The 17,456-nt window shown below is 42.0% G+C and overlaps 1 protein-coding gene across 3 annotated transcripts in view; it reads right to left on the reverse strand.

Moving 5' to 3' along the window:
* Positions 1 to 17,456, reverse strand: part of LIMS1 (LIM zinc finger domain containing 1) — a 194,685-nt gene that overhangs the window by 82,587 nt on the left and 94,642 nt on the right. The window contains exon 1 of one of the 3 annotated variants that reach the window (XM_037015440.2): positions 2,457 to 2,609. The exons of the other annotated variants lie outside the window; for them this stretch is intronic. The gene's annotated coding sequence lies outside the window, so the exon portion shown is untranslated. Of the gene's footprint in view, positions 1 to 2,456; positions 2,610 to 17,456 lie in introns of those variants that run through there. 3 annotated transcript variants of the gene reach the window in all.

Raw genomic sequence — 17,456 nt, forward strand, 5'->3', positions numbered from 1 at the left:
GGAAGGGGGGGGCCAGTGACCTCTGTTGCTCAAATGTTTACTAATAAGCAAAATTTAACTCACGATTAATCATACCAATTCCTCTGTTAATCTTTCCAGCATTATTCTGAATTACAATTCAGCTAGAAAGCTCCAGTACCGTAATGATTAAAGGGTCCTGCCTGATTTTACGTGCCAGGAGATCCATTAACACTTCGCCAGTCAGTTCAAAGAAATGCCTGGTCATCATGAGCTCTTTGAGACACTTTCCTTAAAAAAAAAAGGCAGGATTGTAAGGGAAGCAGTCCAATTCCTCCCTCATCACTCCACTCTAAATGCTCTTCAGAAAGGAAGTGTTTTTTTCCCCCCACCAAATATTACTCAAAAATTTATAACCTAGAGGAAGGTGGTTTCTTCTATCCACCTCCATTTAATTACCTGAATCTGTAATTACCCATTTTGAATAATCCTTTCTCACAGAACGTTCTTGGACTTAATCAGCCTTGTCTGCGTGAAGATGCTGTGGGTGTCCAAGCAGCCCCTGAGTGCATCTGCATATCGGATGCTAGACAGTGACAAAGACTGGGCTGGAGGTTCTGGTGTGTGGGAGGCATGGTGAGTTTGCAAGGGGCATCTGTAGGTACTGGAGGACACAATATGAGGCAGGTCCTTTCCCATCCAGCCCCAAAGGATGTCAGTACGACAGCAGGTGGGGTCCTAGCCTCCAATCTCACTCAGTCCCACTCAACATAAACAGTAAGTTCTCAGCCACTAGTATGACTTCATGGTTCCAGTAATTTCTCTTTGAATCATTTGTACCAGCTTCTTTCTCTTCCAGTAATTTCTCTTTGAATCATTTGTACCAGCTTCTTTCTCTTCTAGAATCACCTCAACAATGAGATGAGTCTGAAACTTCTTTTTATGCCAAGGATCATACAGGTAATAATAAGACTACCCCTCTCTAAGACTGTCTCCTAGACCCAAAAATCACAACATCCCACAAGGACAGGGGAGTCTTACACCTTCACTCAGGACACGCAGGTGCTAGCTACCCCCTGGGCTACCATTCAGTATCCTGGTTCCACAGTACCATGCAAAACAGACAACTTTTTACAAATGCCATCAAAATATAACATAGATTTTTAAAGATACAGGAAAAAAGTTAATCGTTATTATATTAGATTTAATTAATGATAAAATGTGAAAAAAATCAAGTCACAGATACATCTCTTTCTCTGGAAGGATACACAAAAAACTGGTAATATGCATACCTCTGAGGGACTAGGGGACAGTAGCAGAAGAAAGCTTTTCTGTTATATAGTACTTGATACCTTCCAAAATTTGAATATCCTGCCTATTCAAAAACAAACAAAAATAGTTTAGAAGATTTAGCTATGTCTTTTGTACAAAGCCCTGAGATCCTACTGAGACCTAAAATACAGAGAAGTTTAAAGTTTAAAGTAACAGAAACATATAAAACTAGGATTCCTAATGTCTAATTATCACATTTTTGCCAAAACAGGTGAAAAACAAATGAAAAGAAATAACCACGAATCTTTTATGTTTTTACACTAGGGATCAAGACAGAATTGAAGCTTGGCGCATAAAAGACAAATTAATTGTATTCACTGCAAACACAGAAACATCAACATTAAATACGGCTTGTGTCTATATGAGAGTTTGATTTTTGAAAAAGGAACGCAGCATGCTCATACGGAAAAAGAGGTAGTGACAGTAAAGATCAATGGGACAGGAAAGACCTAACTGTCGGACAGATCCTGCACTTGATGAGTCTAATGCTCCAGGATGTGCTCAGAAAGGAAAGTTCCCAGCTACACAGCAAACAGGCTGAAGCGGTGCTTCCCTCTGACCTTTAAAATGCACAGAACTTCAGGTAAATCCACGCTCATGTTCTACGGAAATTGTCACAACCAAGTGAAATTACATTCTGGGGCTTTGGGCAAAGCTCTTAGCTGCTGTCTTTTCATTGGAAACACAGAAACAGAGAAGGGAGGCCTCCCACTCTCCCTAGAGCCCTTTTACTCTGCTGCTCGCAGAACTGGGGGGAGGAGCCCCAGGCAAGGCCTGGCAGCGGAAATGCACAAATGTTGCAAAACACACTACTGACTAGCTTACCCTGCAGCTGGCTTCCAGGCAGCTCTCGGAGGGCGGACACAGCTGGGAACACAGGCTGCTGGGGCACAGGGACCTCGTTCATCTTTTCTTCCTGTCACACTTTTCCTTAGAAAATTATCTACTCTGCCTGATTCTCAGATCAGGCGTGTTTGAAGTGAGTTTTAGACTTCAAACAACTGCCTTAGCATGCTGTTGGCAGAACGGAGGGAGGCCCATGTTGTACATTTCCCCATAGGTCTCACATGGGGAAATTTTCATATCAGCTTTCCACACCATCTCTGAAGGCCCCCCACCCCCCTTTAGGGCACAGTACCCCTGGGATCCCACCTCCTCTCACATACCTCAGGTCGTCAAGCACTTCCCACTCAGCACACTCCCGGGCTGCCCGTCCCCACGCCCATGGCTGTGGAGGATCACAGCAGACAACGTGGTTAAGGTGAGCATCTCCCACCCGTCACTGCAGTGCAGCTGGTCTGCGATCTGACCACAGCGGATTAGGCACTCTGGCCACAGACTCAGGTTCTCTTTGAATCTGTACTTTGACTCCTGGCACAATCAGGTACCTGCTCCTCCAGCTCAATGTCATCAGTGGAGGTGATAATTTTCTCCTGTAAATTTAAGCCCTTGATTGAGATAAATACAAAGCTTTGTGGAGCATCACAAGAGGTCTCTCTGTCCTGCCAGGCTAACATCTAACCCAGGAGTTTTCTATCTTTTGAACCTTCTATGCATGTGAAGAAATCATGACTCCCTCTCAGGAAATGCCTGCATGCACACAATTTTGTAACATGTCAGGAGATTGACAGACCCCTTCAGAAGTCAACAAACTTCACTTAAGAGCTCCCCATTTGCATGGGCCGTGTACTTCTCTCAAAATCAGACCACAGGGCAGGCCTTTTGATCTCACTTGCTCATGTGACACACATTTACTCAGGGCCCTGCACTAGATTAGACACTAACTCAGAAGAGTTCCTTCTGTGCCCCTGTAATTTCTCTCAGCTCCCCAAATGATCTTACCCTCTTCTAATCTATCCTCCACGTTTCACAGTGTTCTTTTAAATATAAATAGATTACTTATTAATCCTGCTGGAAAACTCTGATAGCTCACTGCCATCAGCCCCTACCCCCTGGACTGAACCCCACGCAGATCCCAGGACAGAGTACTTGCTCTCAGCACCTGGCCTCTCCGTGTGCGGCTCTGTGAGGCTGCAGGCAGGCTCTCTGGCCAGACTAGCTCTTCACCCACCAGGATTCAGTTCAGGGACCACCTCCAGTCAGAGCCTCGCCGTGAGCTCACTTCTAATGACGGGGGGTTGTTTCTAGGCCCACCTCTCTCCTTCAGTGTGAGAAACACAGTAACTAGTCCAAATTCAATAAGTGGACATGGAGACAAAGAGAACAGCGGAGCGAGGCTTTAATGACGATCTTGCAAGATCGGGTGTCTGGTGGGCAGGCACATCTGGGGAGTTTGGTGCCAATAATTCATCTCCTAGTAGGCGAGTCCCTCCCCTGGTTCCTCATTGGCTGAGTACTATAGGATTCACATTCTTTCCAGGACGTCGCCTAAGCCTGTTATATCTTTCCTTTACATTTGTCTTAATTTTATTGGTAGGTTTAAAAAACTCAAACAGGTATTGCCAGGCCCTTATCAATCCCCCCACCCCCACTCTCAGCCTGAGCAGCTTCTACCACGTGGCCCTTTGTTAATACCTTCCTGTTAAAATGTTTAAACATCCTAAGTGGGAATAAATCACATTTAGGTTTTATACTCTTTCCTAACATTCAGTAACAGCCTTCTGCATGCAGCAATATATCTAATTTACAACTGTGTCTACAAAGCCAGGAACATGATAGACATTTGCATTTGTTAAATAAATACAACCTTTGTGTTAGGCAGGAAAATAGATATGAGCTGGGTGGAAAGAGAAAAAGACCCAGAATTAATCAATTAAAGCTGAAAAAGCCAAGAGCTACTTGGCCTGGAATGTTTGAATATTCCCCAGATAAAGGAAGGTACCTCAGCATAGCTCATGTCTTTATTGTGTTAATCATGCAAGACCAGCTTACTTTTTTACCTTTACCTATATGCTGTTTTTTTCTCCTTCCGGCCCTAATTAAGTAATTTGTAACCTAGGCAACAAATTTAGCATGCAGGCCCAGCTGTAAACAACATAGTGAAAAGAAGGATTCCATCTTAAAGATTGTATTTTAATACCCAGGAAGTTAAAAATGTAAGATTCTTAACTACTCTAGCAAACAGTCAATAACTCAGCCCACGTTGGGAGCTGGGCAGGCAGCCTGTTTGATACGCTCCCGGACCAAGACGCCAGTATCCCAGGGAGAAATCAGAGCAGGAAATTCCTTGTGTTAAGTAATTGTAAGTATTCAAAGACCACTTAGCAAGTCTGCACCCCCAGCCCTTAGTCACATTCCTAAAGAATCCTTAAAAGGGGGAACCCCCAGCCTTTCGAGGCACTCCTCTCTCTGAGGTTGCCTGCACTTTTCAAGTGCGTAACCTTTTAACCTTAAACTCTCTCTTTTCGACCTTTCAGGGAGCGTTCCTCTCTCCGGATTCGCCTGCACTTTCTAGGTGCGTATCCTTTTAATCTTTTCCCAACCTTTCAGGGGTGCCTCTTCTCTAGGGCAGCCTGCACTCCCCTTTCTCCAAGTGTGCTCCTTTTGCCTTAAATAAATTTCTCACTTAAACGCCTTGTCTCTGTGCCTTTCCAGTCTTAAGTGTTTTATTACTTTGCTTTGTCATTCTAATCCTCCCAATTCTGGCTTTACCCTTCACTCTATCCTACCTCAGACAAGTAAGGAGGGGCTGCTGAGAGCTCAGACCTGGGCTTGCAAATTACCGTCGCCAGGGTGACCGGGGACTGCAGCTCACAGTCATGCTCTTTAGTAACCCGCCTGAAAGTCTCCCTTCTTTACTATATAGGAAGTTCGCAGGACATAATCTCACTCCATCCAGTGCTCTGCGGCTCCCCCAAAGCCTGGGGTGGTAGGGACTCAGTCCCCACACTCCACATCCAAGCAGAAGCTGGACGCCAGGTGACCCTGGCTTAAGGAATGAGCAGGGGGCGTGCCCCATGCTGAGTAGCTGTTCAATGAACTTCCTGTATTATTCTGATCTGTCATTCCCTAACTCTTACTTTAATGAATTCCTTCCTCACTTCGTCCTCTGACTTCCCTGTGTCACCAAACCCAACTCTCCCTAACATTTGGTGTAGGTGTTCTTCTAATGGATTTTGAGAGCCTTGTCACTTTACAATCCTACATTGGAGATGAAAGCTCTCTAGAGTCCTGAAAACTTTTATTTTTACTTTTTTGCATTTAACACTTACCAATACCTAAGTGAGATTTTTAAAAGACATATCAAGTTTTTGGAAAACATGAGATCGTAAAGAGAAGTTTTTCATATTTGTAGAGTACCTTCCACCAGTATACACACTTTCTATTTGGGGTAAGAATAAAAAACTTATCCTAAATTTTTATGTGTACCTGACACAGTCCAGTTCTTAGCATACTTGGTCCAAGCACCCCCTTCAGTCATTGGAGGGTAAGTCCGGGGAGAGGAAATCCTGGGGCAAAATACCTCTAAAAACCGAAATCAGTCAAAGGGAGAAATAAAGTTTAAAATCCGTTTACTGCTTACAAACTGCAGTCTGGGGCCATTTCTCTCTTTCCTGCTCCAGCAGACGCCAAAACTGGCCCTCCCCTCCCCTCTCATGTACAGGTAAACCTTCCTCGGCCCAGGTAATTACCCATAGATAAGGAGATGAACTTCTCTCCACCCCTGAGGAATGATGCAAATCCACTAAAGCCTTACTTCTTTCCACCTCTGAATGCCTATTGAAATGCAGATGTCCTAAAGCCAGGTGAGATATTCTGGAAATGTTACAATTTTACCCACAGAGGGTAAAGGAACCTAGTTAAATGTCAAACGGTTAAGATTGATCTTTAGTGTCACTCAACTGTCAATTCTTCCTCCTAGCCCGAGTTATGACACTGTGAACTGGCGTCCCCAGCAGAACATGGTTAGTGAGGCCTCTTGAACAGCACCTTTTATACTAGGTACTAAAAGCCTGTGAATTGGCTGAGCAGCTGTACATTTCTAGGCCATTAATTTCCCTGCATGACATATGGTAAAAGAAGGATTTTGTTTTGCAACCAACTTAAACTTAATGGAAATGAATCCTTTTCTTGTTTCAATTTTATCTCATGAATAAGCATTTACAGAAAAAGCAAACTTTCTCTTATAAAGCAAGATATCCTTCCTATTTCCAACACATTCATCTCCTTAGCATTTATTTTCCAGCCTTGGTATCTTCTTAAAAGGGGCCTCTGAGAGTGTTCTGGGCTATTAATATGAAGGAAGGACCCAGTGTTGACAATGGATCAGCTGCAGAAGAGTTCAAACTACCATATGCCATTGTGAATATGTTCAAGTTCAAATGAACCACAGCCAAGAGTAGGAGGCAGAATCAACTATCCAGAAAAACAGCCCAGAGTCAGAAAAAATATCACCAGAGGTATGGTCTTATTCACAAGTAGGTGACCATGCAGCTGCCCACAAGCCTCTGACATCTTCCTTGCTCACTGCACACCCACTGGACAGGCCAAGCTGTCCTCAAAGCTCATGAGAACTTTATCTTGTAGTAAGAAATATAGAGAAGTCTCAGAACCAGCAATGGGGCCAGCTACAGTCTTTTTTTGGACAATTAAGGGATGTTTACAAAATTTTTCTCAAAAGCCACTGTCACAACATGGTGGGTTTTTCTGGAATTTCAAAGAAATTCAGAGTAAAATTTCCAGTAACCTATCCCACTCCACATTTTTAAGGGGCTGAGTACAAGGTAAGTTGCTATAAGGAACCAAAAGGGAAATCAGAACACATTCAGCAGACAGCCCTGTGTTTGGCAATTTACCTGCTGTGGCTGGCATGGAAACACACAGGAAGTCACGGAACTGCCACAGTCCTTACTTTTGCCAAATGGAAACAGAAGCCAATGAATCCGATGATCTCAATGATTGCTCCAGGTTCAAATGATCTGATTTTAAGGTAAGAAAGGACCCAACATGACATGCCAAGGTTGGCAACATCCTGGACACAGTTTAACACGGCCTTAGTTATAAAGCCCATTCCAGAGTAAAATAAGACCACAAGGTCAGGACTTATATATTCAGCTATTCAACAAACATTTCCTGAAGGCCTAACACATGCCAGGCGCTCAGGTTTAGAGGCAAGAACAGGGGGAAAGACACCAGCAGTGGGAACTTTTTTAGACCCTACTACCCACCCACCCCCGAGCCCCTTCTATTTGGTCAGAGCAGCTCCAACGATGAGCTATATAGGATAAAAAAATACCACGGAACCTACTGATCATCCCAGTCCCAACACACGCCTGCTGTGGAGAACAGACATCCTCCTCAAGTGAGCACGCAAGTCACTGGGAGGAACAGGAACCAGACGCTTGCAGGAGGGTCCCGCTCATCCTCCAGGAGGAGAAATGACAAAGCGTCTCACTTGAGGTTGTCAACATGTTTCAGAAACCTGCATATAAAATTAAACTTTTGTAAATAGAATAATTTTTAGTTTCTGAAGCAACTTGTTTTAAAAAGTAATTCTAGTGGCAATATTTTCACAAAACAGCTTTTCAAAAAATCCAGATTTTCACATAATTTGACTTAAAACCTTTATGTCTTGATATCACTTTTTGTATAACATTGCTATAAATCTTGTTTCTACCCATTCTACTTGTCCACCTGAGAGCATGTCTGTGCCTGCTGAGCATATTTCTAAACTAAACTCTCATTAAAAATAAAAAAATCCAACAGGTGAAGTACTCATGTGTGAAAGGAGAAAAGAAAGTTTTTTCACATTCCAACATAAGCAGAGTCACAAGCCAGCAATTCTGACCTTTGGAGGACCCGGAAGAGCAAATGTGGTTCTTTTCCCAGCACTGGAATTCAAGAGGTGTGTCCTAACAAATCAACTATAATACCCACCCAACCTGAGCGGAGACTTCATTATTATAGTTAGTACTGTCAACTCCTCAACCTTCACTTCAAAGCATTTTCACCAGGTTATCTGGTCTCTAGGTTCCATACAAAGTCTAATCTTAAAGGAAACAACTTTTTAAAGTTGCGTTGCCTCATTTCTGCTATAAGTATTATCCCTTCTTTTACTGTTATTTTTTCTCCCTAATTCAAAAATAAGTTCAATTTAAGGATTTAAGATTTTATGAAATCTCTAAAGACATAATTATTTCAGCAAAGACATTAATATTTCCTGTATGGTTCTGTTCCAGAACCATCTATGGTGATTATTTGACATGAAAAGCTGTTCATGATATACTGCTAAGCGAAAAAAAGACTACAGGACACTATCCACTCTATGATTCCATTTTACATAAAAAGACTACATATGCATATACTGTGAAAATAATAAAGGGAAACCTCACTATGGTGGTGTTGGGGGCCAACAGGTGGAGCTCTTATGTCCCACCATTCCCTCCTCAATTGCAGACCCACTGGAAGAAAAAGGAAGAGATGGACAACTTGCAAGTCATACTGTTAAAGTTAGTTTTCACTTCCCAGAAGGAGGCCTCCTGACAAGAGTCTGGCCAATGAAAGACTGTCAAAATCCAGCCAATCAGCAATCACAACACATGGGACTCCCAGTTTCCTCCAATGGGCTTTTTGCTTACAACAGTCCCCCAAACTCCCCTCCTCCTCTAAAGAGGAACACTCTCCTTCCTTCAGACTTGCTTGTGGAACTGCACTTCTCTGCTGTTCCAGAATAAAACTATTTTATTGATAACATACTGACAGTTTATTTTTAAGGTGAACAGTACCAACTATTGTACACACACACACACACACACACACACACACACACACACACACACAGAGTCTGGAAAAGTATATACCCAAGTACATCTGGTTGGTAGAATTTTGGATTCCTATATTTTCAAATTTTTCTACAGGAAACAAATACAGTTCTGGAGTAAAAAAATAATAATGAAAATTGCTGGAGAGGGGGAGCCAAGATGTTGGCATGAGTAGAGCAGCGGAAATCTTCTCCGAAAACCATATATATTTTTGAAAATACAACAAAGAAAACTCTTCCTAAAAGAGAGACCAGAAGACACAGGACAACAGCCAGACCACATCCACACCTGCGAGAATCCAGCGCCTCACAAAGGGGGAGAGGAAGGCCACAAACCAACAAGAAGGGAAGTTCTTCCAGCTGTCACTTGTGCCAGCTCTGCAAACTATCTCTATAACCATGAAAAGGCAAAATTACAGGCAGACCAAGATAACACAGACAGTACCACAGAAGGAGACAGACGTAACCAGTCCTCTGGAAAAAGAATTCAAAATAAAAATCATAAACATGCTGACGGAGATGCAGAGAAATATACAAGAGCTAAGGGATGAAGTCCAGAGGGAGATTACAGATGTCCGAGGGAGATTACAGATGCCAGGAAGGAGATTACAGAAGGGAAACAAACTATGGAAGGATTTATAAGCAGAATGGATAAGATGCAAAAGGCTGCTGATGGAATAGAAACCAGAGAACAGGAACGCATAGAAGCTGACAGAGAGAGAGATAAAAGGATCTCCAGGAATGAAACAATATTAAGAGAACTGTGTGACCAATCCAGAAGGAACAATATCCGTATTATAGGGGTACCAGAAGAAGAGAGAGAAAAAGGGATAGAAAGTGTCTTTGAAGAAATAATTGCTGAAAAGTTCCCCAAACTGGGGGAGGAAATAATCAAACAGACGATGGAAATACACAAAACTCCCAACAGAAAGGACCTAAGGAGGACAACCAAGACACATAATAATTAAAATAGCAAAGATCAAGGACAAGGAAAGAGTTTTAAAGGCAGCTAGAGAGAAAAAGGTCACCTATAAAGGAAAACCCTTCAGGCTATCATCAGACTTCTCAACAGACACCTTAAAGGCCAGAAGAGAATAGCATGATATATTTAATGCAATGAAACAGAAGGGCCTTGAACCAAGGGTACTGTATCCAGCATGATTATCATTTAAATATGAAGGAGGGATTAAACAATTCCCAGACAAGAAAAAGTTGAGGGAATTTGCTTCCCACAAACCACCTCTACAGGGTATTTTAGAGGGACTGTTCGATATGGGAGCACTCCTAAGACTAAACAGATGTCACCAGAGAAAATAAAATCACAGCAAAGAAAGCAGACCAACCAAATACTAACTAAAGGCAAAAAATAAAATCAACTACCCACTAAAAGCAGTTAAAGGAAACACGAAAGATCACAGAATAAAACAACCAACATATAAAGAATGGAGGAGGAGGAATAAGGGAGAGAAGAAAAGAATCTCCAGACAGTGTATACAACAGCTCAATAAGCGAGCTAAGTTAGGCAGTAAGATACTAAAGAAGCTAACCTTGAACCTTTGGTAACCACGAATCTAAAGCCTGCAATGGCAATAAGTACATACATTTCAATAGTCACCCTAAATGTAAATGGACTTAATGCACCAATCAAAAGACACACAGTAATAGAATGGATAAAAAGCAAGACCCATCTATATGCTGCTTACAAGAAACTCACCTCAAACCCAAAGACATGCACAGACTAAAAGTCAAGGGATGGAAAAACATATTTCAGGCAAACAACAGAGAGAAGAAAGCAGGGGTTGCATTACTAGTATCAGACAAAATAGACTTCAAAACAAAGTAACAAGAGATAAAGAAGGACATTACATAATGACAAAGGGCTCAGTCCAACAAGAGGATATAACCATTCTAAATATATATGCACCCAACACAGGAGCACCAGCATATGTGAAACAAATACTAACAGAACTAAAGCGGGAAATAGAATGCAATGCACTCATTTTAGGAGACTTCAACACACCACTCACCCCAAAGGATAGATCCACCGGGCAGAAAATAAGTAAGGATACACAGGCACTGAACAACACACTAGAACAGATGGACCTAACAGACATCTATAGAACTCTACATCCAAAAGAAACAGTATATACATTCTTCTCAAGTGCACATGGAACATTCTCCAGAATAGACCACATACTAGCTCACAAAAAGAGCCTCAGTAAATTCCAAAAGACTGAAATTCTGCCAAGCAACTTTTCAGACGACAAAGGTATCAAACTAGAAATAAATTCTACAAAGAAAACAAAAGGGCTCACAAACACATGGAGGCTTTACAACATGCTCCTAAATAATCAATGGATCAATGAACAAATTAAAATAGAGATCAAGGAATATATGGAAGCAAATGACAACAACACAAAGCCCCAACTTCTGTGGGATGCAGCAAAAGCAGTCTTAAGAGGAAAGTACATAGTGATCCAGGCACACTTAAAGAAGGAAGAACAATCCCAAATGAATAGTCTAACATCACAATTATTGACACTGGAAAAAGAAGAACAAATGAGGCCTAAAGTCAGCAGAAGGAGGGACATAATAAAGATTAGAGAAGAAATAAACAAAATTGAGAAGAATAAAACAATAGAAAAAATCAATGAAACCAAGAGCTGGTTCTTTGAGAAAATAAACAAAATAGATAAGCCTCTAGCCAAACTTATTAAGAGAAAAAGAGAATCAACACACATCAACAGAATCAGAAATAAGAATGGAAAAATCACGACAGACTCCACAGAAATACAAAGAATTATTAAAGACTACTATGAAAACCTATATGCCAACAAGCTGGAAAACCTAGAAGAAATGGACAATTTCCTAGAAAAATACAACCTTCCAAGATTGACCAAGGAAGAAACACAAAAGTTAAACAAACCAATTACGAGCAAAGAAATTGAAACGGTAATCAAAAAACTACCCAAAAACAAAACCCCCGGGCCAGACGGATTTACCTCAGAATTTTAGAGAATTTTATCAGACATACAGAGAAGACATAATACGTATTCTCCTTAAAGTTTTCCAAAAAATAGAAGAGGAGGGAATACTCCCAAAATCATTCTATGAAGCCAACATCACCCTAATACCAAAACCAGGCAAAGACCCCACCAAAAAAGGAAATTACAGACCAATATCCCTGATGAATGTAGACGCAAAAATACTCCATAAAATATTAGCAAACCGAATTCAAAAATATATCAAAAGGAATACACCATGACCAAGTGGGATTCATCCCAGGGATGCAAGGATGGTACAACATTCGAAAATCCATCAACATCTCCACCACATCAATAAAAAGAAGGACAAAAACCACATTATCATCTCCATAGATGCTGAAAAAGCATTGACAAAATTCAACATCCATTCTTGATAAAAACTCTCAGCAAAATGGGTATAGAGGGTAAGTACCTCAACATAATAAAGGCCATATATAATAAAACCACAGTCAACATCATACTGAACAGCGAGAAGCTGAAAGCTTTTCCTCTGAGATCGGGAACCAGACAGGGATGCCCACTCTCCGCACTGTTATTTAACATAGTACTGGAGGTCCTAGCCACAGCAATCAGACAAAACAAAGAAATACAAGGAATCCAGACTGGTAAAGAAGAAGTCAAACTGTCACTATTTGCAGATGACATGATATTGTACATAAAAAGCCCTAAAGACTCCACTCCAAAACTACTACAACTGATATCGGAATACAGCAAAGCTGCAGGATACAAAGTTAACACACAGAAATCTGTGGCTTTCCTATACATTAACAATGAACCAACAGAAAGAGAAATCAGGAAAACAAACTCCATTCACAATTGCATCAAAAAGAATGAAATACCTAAGAATAAACCTAACCAAAGAAGTGGAAGACCTATGCCCTGAAAACTATAAGACACTCTTAAGAGAAATTAAAGCAGACACTAACAAATGGAAACTCATCCCATGCTCATGGCTAGGAAGAATGAATATCGTCAAAATGGCCATCCTGCCCAAAGCAATATACAGATTTGATGCAATCCCTATCAAATTACCAGCAACATTCTTCAACCAACTGGAACAAATAATTCAAAAATTCATATGGAAACACCAAAGACCCCAAATAGCCAAAGCAATCCTGAGAAAGAAGAATAAAGTGTGTGTGTGGGGGGGAGATCTCACTCCCTAACTTCAAGCTCTACTACAAAGCCATAGTAATCAAGACAAGTTGGTACTGGCACAAGAACAGAGCCACAGACCAGTGGAACAGATTAGAGACTCCAGAAATTAACCCAAACATATATGGTCAATTAATATTTGATAAAGGAGCCATGGACATACAATGGGGAAATGGCAGTCTCTTCAACAAATGGTGCTGGCAAAACTGGACAGCTACATGTAAGAGAATGAAACTGGACCACTGTCTAACTCCATACACAAAAGTAAATTTGAAATGGATCAAAGACCTGAATGTAAGTCATGAAACCATAAAACTCTTAGAAAAAAACATAGGCAAAAATCTCTTAGACATTAACATGAGTGACCTCTTCTTGAACATATCTCCCCAGGCAAGGAAAACAAAAGCAAAAATGAACAAGTGGGACTATATTAAGCTGAAAAGCTTCTGTACAGCAAAAGACACCATCAATAGAACAAAAAGGTACCCTACAGTATGGGAGAATATAATTGGAAATGACAGATCTGATAAAGGCTTGACATCCAAAATATATAAAGAGCTCACCCACCTCAACAAACAAAAAACAAATAATCCAATTAAAAAATGGGCAGAGAACCTGAACAGACAGTTCTCCAAAAAAGAAATTCAGATGGCCAACGGACACATGAAAAGATGCTCCACCTGGCTAATTATCAGAGAAATGCAAATTAAAACCACAATGAGATATCACCTCACACCAGTAAGGATTGCCATCATCGAAAAGACAAACAACAACAAATGTTGGCGAGGCTGTGGAGAAAGGGGAACCCTCCTACACTGCTGGTGGGAATGTAAATTAGTTCAACCATTGTGGAAAGCAGTATGGAGGTTCCTCAAAATGCTCAAAATAGACTTACCATTTGACCCAGGAATTCCACTCCTAGGAATTTACCCTAAGAATGCAGGAGCCCAGTTTGAAAAAGACAGATGCACCCCTATGTTTATCGCAGCAACATTTACAATAGCCTAGAATTGGAAGCAACCTAAGTGTCCATCAGTAGATGAATGGATAAAGAAGATGTGGTACATATACACAGTGGAATATTATTCAGCCATAAGAAGAAAACAAATCCTACCATTTGTAACAACATGGATGGAGGTAGAGGGTATTATGCTCAGTGAAATAAGCCAAGCAGAGAAAGAGAAATACCAAATGATTTCACTCATGTGTGGAGTATAAGAACAAAGGAAAAACTGAAGGAACAAAACAGCAGCAGAATCACAGAACCCAAGAATGGACTAACAGGGTGTCAAATGATCAGCTATGGAAGTATATTTTTCTGATAATATTCCTTTCTCTTAAAAAAAAAAAAAAAAAGCAGTTCCTGTGTGGTGATCTCCGATAGGTTCTTCACAATGGTATAAAGGTCATATCAAAGAGTGGGCAAAAGGTTTGTTTGTGTTTATACAGAAGATCAAAGCCTAATTTGGCTACACAGAAAATGAATTAAGATACAATATGAAGAAGAACTTCCAACATCAACATCCTTTGGAAGATTCATTCCAGAAGATGAACATCAGAAAACTTCAACAAAGATCCAGGCAATGCTGCAGTTGTAGCTGCAGTCATCCCACCGGTTCCTGGACTTGCCATTGGAATGAAGAAGGAGATATCTAAGCTGGCCTGTGCTACAGTAAAACAACAAATCTGACTGGCTCTATATTGTCAGAACTCAACCAAGAATTAGGAGAAGTGCAAGTTGCAGTGCTCCAATGTTGTGCAACTAGACTATCTACTGTTAAAAGAACATATGGGATGTGAACAGTTCCCAGGAATGTGTTGTTTTAATTTGTCTGATTTTTCTCAAACTATTCAAATTCAGTTAGACAATATCCATCATATCATTGATAAGTTTTCACAAATGCCTAGGGTACCTAACTGGTTTTCTTGGTTTCACTGGATATGGCTGGTAATTGTAGGTCTGCTTTTGTTATGTAGCTGTATTCATATTATGTTAATGTATGTGCGCAATTTAATTAGTAGTTTAAAACCTATACATGCTTATGTTACTCTACAAGAAGATATGTCAAAGAAAAAAAAAAAGGAAATTGCCTACGGTAATGAGAACAAAATGATTTGCACTCTAATCAGGAAGAAAGGGCAAAACCTCAGCACATAATCAAATACTGATCTGATCTGGACCTGCAGAGGGCTGGATTTGAATGGGAGCTATTCTGGGAAGGATTTGGGTTGAGGCGGAGACCTCAGTGCGATGTGAGTGAGAGGGTGTGGGTAAAATTGTAATATTTCCAGAATATCTCACCTGGCTTTAGTGCATCTGCATATCAACAGGTGTTCCTCAGGGGTGGAGAAAGGTTGACGGGCAACTAAGGGCTTATCTGAACCTGAGAGGTTAGGGGGAGGGCTGTTTTTGCTTCTGCAGAGCAGGAGAGACAGATGGACCCGGACTGCAGTTTGTAAGCAATAAATGGGTTTTAAATTTTATTTCTCCCTTTGACTGATTTAGTTTTAGAGGTATTTTGCCCTGGGATTTCCTTTCCCCAGAGTTACAGAGGGACATGTCAAGGGCACAATGAGAGAGACGGCAGTGATGGGCCTCCCGGCTGCGTGAAGAAAATGGGAGTCTTGTACGGAGGGTCTGTCATGTCCACTGTAGGAAGAGGGCCCAGCGAAGGCTGTTGGAAGCGGGCGGCCCCAGGAAGGGCTAGGTGACCCAACACATGTGCACCCACCCCCACCATGAACCCTGGCAGGGACACCGGTAAGCCCCGGAGAACCGGGGTTTTGCAGGGCTTTCAGTGCAGGGCATCCGGAACTCGGCATATAATCCCACAAATAAATACACATTGAAAACCATGCCAAGTAATGAAGACTGTTGGCTAGGAGATGCTTACTGGCAGGCACAGGGGTAGCAGGGACGGTTTCCTAAAGCACAAGCTCTGGATCTGATCTGATGCCAACTGAGAAGGGCAGGCAGAGAGGCACAGGGCTGGAGATGGCACCCGCTTCCCACGGTTGCTCCGCAGTAGCACCGGAAGAACGCCCACTGGGCGCCCGCCGGGCCGGTGGGTGATGGGGAGGGCTGGGGAAGGCTTCAGGAGAAGGGGCACCAGGTGTGCCAGGAGCACGCGCACGGGCCGGCGGTTCCACTCCCCGCCCGCTCACTGACACCACAAAACGCTGTGCCTCCTGTTGCTCTCATCTTGGCCGCTGAAAGGCAGACATTTGAAACCTACTTTGAGTCTAATAAAATAACTTTTAAAGAGTACTTACAAAAGAAAAGGCTGGGACCCAAAAATGTTCACTTCACTATCAGGAGGTTCAAAGATTCTTGATTGCTTATCTTATGACGAAGAACAGCAGAGGTATGAGTGCCTACCAAGCATGTTATGTATACTATTTCGTTTTCATCTCAACCCTACAGGTGTGCAGCACCAGTATTCCCATTTTGCAGACAAGGTAACTGAGTGTTAGCGCAATCAGGTGTCCTCACCAAGCCTCACAACCAGTAAGGGACAGGGTGTGCATTCAGACCAAGGTCTTTTTGACTCAAATGTTCCCATTTTAGCCACAACCTACACTGTCTCTGAACCCCAAAACACTCCCCCACAGACCCTCAAAAGGTCCACTCTGAACTAGAGTTGACTCTAAGCACTGGCAAGCCTCATCCAGACAGTGTCTGGGATGGCAAGGAATGTGGCAGGCACAGGAGGACCCCCAGACTGCAAACACAGACCAGAAAGAGATGAGGCCAAAATCACTCCAACCAGACCACACGTTCCTCCCTGTAAACGAAACAGACGTCTAGTTATGTCCTAGATGAATATTGTGGATGGGCAGTTCTGAGGGCTTGGGAGACCCACCAAGTCCTCTTATACAATTGCCACTAAAACAAATTTTCATCTTTGGCTAATTTTCCCCTTCAGGTCGGGAAACAAAATGAGTCAAACCAGTGGTCTTCAATTGACCGAGCTCCTGGTTCCTTAGAGGTCTTCAGGTCCAAATGACAATGCGGTCTTATTTTCAAAGCTGTCTCTTCCCTGGCCGCCCGGAGGCTCTTACCTAGCCTACCTGGGCCCGGGGCCCACCCGCCCTTTCACGGTGTCCTCCCAGGTGCTGATGTGAGCACATGTGACAACTCAGTGTTTCTAAGAGTTCTGAAAAAAAGGAAAAGGTTCTAATAAAAACAGGTTTTCTTTATCATAGCAAATCTGCTGAATGATGTAACATGTGATCAACAGTCACAA

The sequence above is a fragment of the Manis javanica genome, chromosome 1 (assembly GCF_040802235.1).
Source record: "Manis javanica isolate MJ-LG chromosome 1, MJ_LKY, whole genome shotgun sequence".
NCBI classification, from domain to species: Eukaryota; Metazoa; Chordata; class Mammalia; order Pholidota; family Manidae; genus Manis; species Manis javanica.